The following is a 9,466-nucleotide window of genomic DNA, read 5'->3' on the forward strand; positions in this document are numbered from 1 at the left end:
CCAAGAATATCCAGACCATTTCAAGGTTGTATCAACAATATATTTCTGTCCAGTACCTTGAGCGTGTGGACGGACTGGAGATTGTTACGGACACCGAAAAAACAGACAGTCTTACAGAATCAATCAGAGAAAAACGTAGCAGGAGTCTAAGGAGAAGGTTCAAACTGGGCCACTTCCCCAAGTAACTGGCAAAGCTTCCGGCGAATTTGTGAGAACAAAACTGAGTTCTTTCCATTTCTAATTGAACAAGTTATTTCAAAAGAATAGGAGGGGAAACAGGTTTACAGTTCTCTTGAGTCGTCACATCACCTGAAACGTCAAGAGCAGTGCTCACACGAAGGAGCTGGTGTTGCCTCTATCTGCTGCTGAACATAGTGGGCCCAGGAAGGCGAGGATTAGGACTGCTGGCACAGGTGGTGTCGTTATAATGATAACAAACGTCCAGCAGATACTAGTTGATAAAGCATGGTAATTATTTGGCGTAGTCAAGAAAACCAGATATAGCTGCAATTGAAACTGGAACCACTTTAGGCCCACGGGAAAGAAAGGCATTGTCACTATGTCATGTTCTAATAGTTGCGATGTCACTCCATTCTTTGCTGGGAAGGAAGAAAACCGCTTGGATATCGAAATGTATTTTTTGAAGTCAGCAATGAATTCCTTGCACTGAAAGACTCCCCGAAAGATGCACTTTTAGATTGACATTTTTAGAAGCTGGTAAGTAACAGTAAACGCAAAATATGTTTATGGATGGCAACTTCTTCAACATATTGTATTATGATGCAGTGATTCGGTATAGATCCTTATACCGTTGTCAAGTAAGAGTCAAGAGATCTATACCGAAACGCCTAATCATAATAGAATAAAGAACTTGTTATCCATACACATATCTTGCCTTAACTGTCCCCGAAAGATGTTTCTGATAATACAAGGCAATTCCTTGGGTGGTTTGTCGCACTTATGCATGACATAACTCGTGTGTCTTGGAAGGTCATTGAATCTTTTCAAGAGGATTTAGTCCCAATGAAACATTTGACCCACATCGAATGCACCAAAACAGCACACACTGCATGTAACATTTCAAGGTAAATGTATAGGGACCTGTGCTTGATAAACGTCCCACACTACGAGCCTTGCAAATTAGGGTTGGGAGAGGACATGTTTGGTCAGAGCACATGTACAGTGATACAATGCACCTGTAGACAGTCTTGAACAGGGGTTTGTGACATGGTTCATTCCACGACGGCGTTGATCGTTGCTCATGATATCAATCCGTGGTTCCACTGATCCAGGCTCGATTATTGACACGACGACCAGCACATGCTGTGAAATGTTCTAAGTTTGAGAATCATGTATGACACGACTTAGTTTTGCAATGGTATTCCTATTGCGTGGATCGATGCTCATGATGTCAATCACTAAATAGTTTGATCCAGACTCGATTATTTATAGATCGGCGTCATACTGCTGGAATATTGCGGCGTTAAACAAAAAACAAAAAACAAAACAATCGCCTGTACAGTTATATGGTTTCACGAAGAAAAGGCATGTTAGGGTAAGTTTGTTACCACTTATTAACCAATCGCAATCGAATATTCTCCGAGGTCAGGGTAGTATGAGTATAATGTCTGTTGACAACCATTCTAAGGATCAGTGCCGATAAACTGACGTCAGTTTGCCGATTCTAATTATAATGTCTACGTTTTACCGAAAAAATGTAAAAAATAAATAACGCGTAACTATCGATACATGCTATTTTAAAGCATACCACAGACAATATTGCTTACTGATCGTGATTGTTGACATACGGTAACAATTTCCAAATATGGAATTGACTTCCCTTGATTGCACGTTCCAGTCATGTCAATATTGCGCGAACATGCACGAGTATTGATCAGAGATCTGTCGGCTGTATTCTGTAACGTTGCGAAACAAAATCAAAACGCATTATCCCTGCGCCGTCAGTGAGTTTGCGGTATACAACCAATTAAACGTTTAATCTGTAACAACACATCTCTTAATTCCAATCGAAGAATGGTTGTCTACTTGACACTTATACTGAATTATGTCCTGTTTCATACACTAGATGCTAATGCGGTCGGTTCCAAATTAAAACAAGAGGTATGTATCTACGCTGCAGTGGGACTACATTAATTTTCAAAACAGTAGGTTTATCTCCTTATCAACTACAGCGGTCCTCCTAATTAACGTCAGGGAACGCCAGGGCAACGCCAGGGCAACGCCAGGGGACACCCGGGAGAATAATACTAAATAATAAAGTTTTATGGGGTTTTTGGTGTTCTTCCGGACGTCTGATGATACCCCCCGGACGCTCCAGAATGTTACCGGGCGTTAAATAGTAGTACCCAGCTACTGTGATATGATAGGATCAATGCTCCGTAACTTCCTTTGAGTGGTATAGTATGGAAACGCATGAAGCCTGTCAGTGCGTTTGTGCTGTCTCGTTCCCTTCTAATTTCCGGGGGCGGTGGGTAGTCTAGTGGTTAAGCGTTCGCTCGTCACGCCGAAGACTCGAGTTCGATTCTCAACATTGGTACAATGTGTCCCCCGATTTGATATTGCTGGAATACTGCTAAAATCGACATAAAACAATACTCATTTACCCACTCACTCTAACTTAGGTATCATAAGGATATGATCTTCAATGTGCTGTAAATAATATTATATTTTCTATCCCACCGAATGTTTGACTCACCATCGGTGTTTATATTCAATTGCAACCTTTCACCATCAGCCCTCGGGGTTCGAGGAGATACCACGCATGCGTAAAGGATCAGACACACAGTCCAAGACACCCAGATCCATTTGTGCTACTGGACGGTTGATATTAAACGGTGGTCAGCACATATAGCCACATACATGCTTGATGGCGATCGAAACGTCTGTAGGATGGCCGCTGCTGGCTGATTCTCGGGAGTACTGCTGCAGCTGCCCACAAATGCGAGGGTTTTACGACCAAATAAGGTTATTGATATCTTATGTTTCCAAGAACCTTGTAAGAGAAGTTCTTGAAGTTGTCATCTGGTCTGGCATGAAACCAAGTTTTCTACAGAATCTCTCCCAACTGATAAATGTTTCATGGCGTATGACGTGGTCCGAATAATAGGCTTCGTAAATCTCATTTGCAGCTGATGTCCTTCCAGCAGGAAGATTCAACAACGTTACAATACGGGATAAATACAGCTAATTACTGACTCGAATTTGCGAACTTAGAACATAACACGTAGCAGTGAGCCGTCTTCACGTACACCCCATTGATTAATGACACTGAATAGGTTCCCCATCGTACATGTAGACAGATTGAATCCATACTTCAATTCCGCATGAAAGTATTTCAGGATTGCATGAATCATTATCTAATGTATTGCGTTGAAGGAATTTGGTGTATTGAATACCAGTAATAATGCAGTGAGTGGTGAGAGAACCAGTCTGTCATATTGGAATCTGAAATGGATTTTATGGTATTTCTATTACCACTGGCACTATAGCACCTCCACCACAAACCAATGCCAGTTCAATCCGGGCGATGGGATAGTGGTTAAGCTTTCATTCGTCACGCCTAAGACCCGGGTTCGAATCCCAACATTTCTGTCATTCATGAATTGTGTAAACTTTCCATTGCCATAAAATACTCACAGGAAGTGTTATTAAATCCGGCTACCTAACCAATCCATCCTAACGAGGAGGCAAATGAACGTTACCAATCAAACCTAATGACGAGGAAGATGTATTAAACGTTACCAATCCTTCGTAATGACGAAGAGTATATATATGTTGAACGTTGCCAATCTGTGGTAATAGCGAGGAGGATGTGTTAAATGTTTAGCTTACCAATTCGTAGTACCGACGAGGGGTATGTGGTGAGACTTACCAATCCGTCGTAATAACGAGGAGTATGTGGTGAGCGTTGCCAATCCGTCGTAATAACGAGGAGTATCTGCTGAGATTTACCAATCCGTCGTAATAACGAGGCGTATGTGGAGCCTTACCAATCCGTCGTAAGAACGAGGAGTATGTGGAGCGTTGCCAATCCGTCATAATAACGAGGAGTATGTGCTGAGCGTTACCCACCCGTCGTAAAAACGAGGAGTATGTGCTGAGCGTTACCAATCCGTCGTAATAACGAGGAGTATGTGCTGAGCCTCAGCAATCCGTCTTAAAAACGAGGAGTATGTGCTGAGCGTTACCACGTCGTTATAACGAGGAGGATGTATTGAACGTTGCCAATCAGTCGTTATGACGAGGAGTATGTGACCGTTACCAATATACCACTTACTCCCTTAAACGTGGACTACTTTAGTTGCCAACCTTTACAGTAGGTTGGCCAGGTTTGTTTTTCATTTATTAGTTGTGAAGACATTCCATGATGTAGTCGGAGACATAAGACTCAGGACAACAAAGTCACAACGCCAAGGTTCATAATTCAGGTGAAACTGTCTTCGAATCTTTTCAATAAGAAAAGTATCAGTATTAACTAAAAACGTATAATCACTGGGAATAGTCCTTAGACACTTTGCGGCACTGTAGGTGTATGCATGTGACAATACAAAGTAACTTTGGACGACAATGTTCTAACACCTGAATAGTTAGAGTATATATGATTTATACACCGTGGTAATGTCACCATCATTCATCCCGCGTGCGTTAAGGACCCTCTGTTTCCATGTATCCCCCTGTGTGTCACACGAGACATAACCCAACTCACCAGCGTCTGGCAGGGTGTTTTTATTCAGTCGTGATAGTTCACTTTCAACACTTTGTCTGTCTTTACGCTCGTAGGTTGACGCTAATCTGAAGAGTGAGATGTATTCAGGAGCATGGAGTTCCCAGAGCTCTTCTCTTGCCTGTCTGTTCACACAGTGAAAGTAAGTAGATCAACACTGTATTATCTGGGGAAATGTAATTGAAAACTCGCTTAGACACATTTAGGCTTCATAATTCCCATTACTACACGTGTATGTGCGTAACACAGAATGATAACCACATACACCTGCAGTGTGTTAGTAATATTCTTCATACTACCCTGAACGGTTTATGCCCGCCGAACGCTATTTTCACACTTTCAGATCAACTATGTCGTGTCTTCACTTCTAGCGGTCAACTATTTATGTCCATGGACACAACGTACGTCCAAAAACCTCAAGGCTGATCTCACCGACAGGTGTTGGGGTAACATATGACTTCGTTCGGTACTTCTGTCACAATTTATTGGTGGGTTTGGCCTTCCTCTATTTATATACCAGATACATGTACACAGTCCTTTGGTACAGATGTTGCAACGCTCAAGATACACCTGAATGAGTTTCAGCTTCCGCTTTCCTTCTGAACACTCCTTCCTCTGGAAGCCTTGCTTCTCTCTAATTCGGGGCGGTCGGGTAGCCTAGTGGTTAAAGCGTTCGCTCGTCACGCCGAAGACCCGGGTTCGATTCCCGTCATGGGTACAATGTGTTAAGCCCATTTCTGGTGTCCCCCGCCGTGATATTGCTGGAATATAGCTAAAAGCGCCGTGAAACCATACTCACTCACTCAGTCTCTCTAATTCAGTAATCCATCTTTATTAACAGAACATAACAGTTTTATTTAACTTGGACCATTCCATGATCCCTCATCACAACATTACATGATTTACAGTCAGATCACTAGTTTCTACCTTTCAGACATGTTTGCTCACCATTGATGTTTGTTTAACAGATTGTCAGGCTATACTCAATTGCAACCTTTCACCATCAGCCCTCGGGGTTGAGGAGATACCACGCATGCGTAAAGGATCAGACACACAGCCCAAGACACCCAGATCCATTTGTGCTATTGGACGGTTGATATTAAACGGTGGTCAGCACATATAGCCACATACATGCTTGATGGCGATCGAAACGTCTGTAGGATGGCCGCAGCTGGTTGATTCTCGGGAGTACTGCTGCGGCTGGCTACAAATGCGAGGGTTTTACGACCAAATAAGGTTATTGATATCTTATGTTTCCAAGAACCTTGTAAGAGAAGTTCTTGAAGTTGTCATCTGGTCTGGCACGAATCCAAGTTTCTACAGAATCTCACAACTGATAAATGTTTAATGGGGTATGGCGTGGTCCGAAAATTAGGCTTCGTAAATCTCATTTGCAGCTGATGTGATTCCACCTTATGTGAACGTTTCATGCACGTCACTAAAAGTTTTACAATTGAGCCTCAGTTTTGGTTTTAGTGGCGTGCATGGCAGGTTAAATATATAAACTTGAAAGGTGAATGGTATTCACGTTTTCTATTGGGGTCGAGTGTCCTCGGAGAAATTGGGACAGAATAAGTTTGTTTGTTGTTTAACGCCGCACTCAAATATATTCTAGCTCTAAGTCGGTGCCCTGCAAATAATATCCAGTGATTAATATTATGAGCAATGTCCCAGGTTGCCAGGATACGATGCCACGCTATGCACCAACTCACAGAGCCTGACCACCCTCTCCGAGCTGGAATCCCAGTCTGGTCCAGAGTCGGTTATTTACAGACCACCGTCATATAGCTGGAATATTGTGGCGTTAAACAACAAACAATAAAGCCCAGAGGCTTTTGATGAACTAATGTAGTGAACATAATGATCCTTCCCTAATACTTAAATATTCACATTGATCGTCTACCTGGCCTTGTACATTTTTTTTCACGACCCTCCCTAAAAGACCAAATGCAAAAGCACTTTTTTATTGTAAAATTCCCATTTTAGTCATGACCCTCCCCAAATAGGTGTTATTATTTTATAACCCTCCCCTTGGGACTGTCATATTTTTTAGTGACCTTCCCCTGATTCCCACTGACCCCCCTGATCGTTGCTTGCCTCCCTGTTCTCATCAACTGAACATGCATTGTCTCTACTCCACATCAAGAGCAGGTTCTGAGTTCATAACAATCATTATGACAATAATAGCACACACGGGGAATGTGCTCAAATGTCCAATGTCCATATTCTGACTTGTTTCAGAATTTGTAATTAACACCCTCGTGAAAGTGTGACATTATCGTCAATTCTGGTATGCAGTAATTGCTAAACTCATTCACATCAGAAATATTGAACTAGATGCACATACAGTGGCGTTTGAGACTTTGTGCCCAACGTACAGGTGCCAATTGCCCCAGCAACCTAGCCCCAAGACTAACATCTATTCCCTGAAATGAACATATCTTACAGAAAAAAAACAGTTGTTAAATTACGTTAATAAAATATAACACAAAGGAGCCCAAGAGTCTCTCTTCATATTCAGCCTGATACTGCAGTAATCTAGACTTGCCTACTATTATAGATTTGCACGGGCTGTTTGTGATATATTTGTTTCAGGGTCTGTATGACAGACTAACCCCCTTCGAACAACCATTTGCTTGTCTGATCAAGCTTACTAACCTAGATCAGTGTAGCATAAAAAATATTTTCTTTTCTCATTCCACGGAAGGAATCAATTACAATATTTGGAAGTAATAATGAAAATGGGCAGCCAGTAAACCCCCCTGAACATTGACGGTTTAATTCAGGCACCTTCACAATCAGATTGAAAGAGAAACAAGAATCAATAATGACACGCAGAAAGCAAAACGCCTGTTTGTACAATCGCAGGTTTGTGAGATATTTTTTCCATTTTTTTTGCAGATGTAGTGATGGTAGAGCTGCGATGTATCAGAAGCCGTGTTTACCGAGAACGCTATAACATGAGCTTCCTTAAATCATTCAATACATCGAACAGAACGTGTATGATCCCGACGATAGAGCCAGAAGCTGGATTCGTGCTCACAATGCGTAGTGTTAAATTAGCGCAATGTTCCAGAGGGGGGACTCCGGACTCCAGTCTTAGAGATCGGATTTCATCTTCCTGGGTGTAACGTTGCCATGACGAGCACGTGATCAGTCATATGTGTCAGCTCACTGAGGGATTAATGCAAGTTCCCGGAAGATGAGTTTAAATTATTGAGTTAGAGGAACACGTTGTGCTTCCTGTATGCTAATAGATCGATCTGGGGAGCGATAATTATCACAGCAGCCGGTAGGACGATGGGCGAATGTCGTGCCGGACGCCCATTCATCCGTAGATCAAATCAAAATACTTAGTGAAATGCTCCTCGCTGTTCTCTGTCAGGGCAAAGCCTGCTGAAAAGGAAATTAATTTCATGTCTTTAGTGGTATAAGTCAAACGACAGGTCGGGTTATTTATAGGAAGTATGTATTGGTAAATACACGTTGAGACATCGATTTGTGCTGGTAGTGTCATATGTTAGGGTTTCTTTGCAACCACAGCCATACGCACAAACCCCAGCTTAACAGGACGTAAATCAGCGTGTAGTTAGATCGGATGTAGACACGCGAGAACTGACCGCAAGCGCCGCCATCTTAATACAATACCGGATATAAATACAAACCGCTGTGTGATCAAGATAATGAAACGTGAAATAATGAGTGGGTGAGGTGTGTTTAACGCTGATTTAAACAGTATGTCTGTATCTCGGCGTGTCAGATGGATGTCGAAAGAACGCTGAAAATGGTACAGTCGTAGACGTTTGCATCTTTGGTAAAAACCTCGAGTATGGCGCTGACAGACAAAGGAATATAATCGGGGCGGATGTTGGGTTCGAACCTAGGACTGACTGGTCCTGACCAAGGGACGGAACTCTGCACAGATAGATGCGGCGCTTTTTCAGCTGCACCACCTCAAATATGAACACAAAAAACAAAACAAAAATGCCAGCGTCTATTAATATATGATGCTATTTTTCATGTATCAGACATGTCCCGATTGGTGCCTGGAGCTGGAGTGAGTGAGAATGGTTTAACGCCGCTTTTAGCAATATTCCCGCAATATCACGGCGGGGGGACACCAGAAAATGGGCTTCACACATTGTACCTATGTGGGAAATCGAACCCGGGTCTTCGGCGTGACGAGCGAACGCTTTAACCACTAGGCTACCCGACCGCCCCTACTCAGCTGGATGTATAGTCTTAGTGTAAACGTTACCTCATAAAGTAAGTTAAGCCATTAAGTATGTGACAAGCGGTAATATTTAGTGCATAATTTGAATAAATGCAATCACTGCAGGCATGCTGCCTCGTCTCTGGACCCGTTATTCCCTGTGCAGAGTTACGTCCCTTAGCCGTGCACGTGGCCTTGGTCATTATGTTGCTCTTGTTCGTAGATTTCCACAAAGTCTACTACCTGCGTAATGTTGGTCTGCCCTTGAACACTGACGTCGAGGATACAACTGATATGCTGTTCAATGCGGCGAATAACTCACTCACTCTAGTTTTATATATGTAGCTCCTTCCCCGACTAATCCAAAATAGCTGGAGCTGATGTATATAGAAAATCTCACCCGAGTGTCTTTTGATATCAAATATATCAACACGAGTTGATAAAAGTGGAAAAATTCCGAGGCTTGCCGAGGATTTTTGCCACTTTTATCAATGAGTGTTGATATATTT

The sequence above is a fragment of the Haliotis rufescens genome, unplaced genomic scaffold (assembly GCF_023055435.1).
Source record: "Haliotis rufescens isolate VD_foot unplaced genomic scaffold, xgHalRufe1.0.p SCAF_16, whole genome shotgun sequence".
Taxonomy (NCBI): domain Eukaryota; kingdom Metazoa; phylum Mollusca; class Gastropoda; order Lepetellida; family Haliotidae; genus Haliotis; species Haliotis rufescens.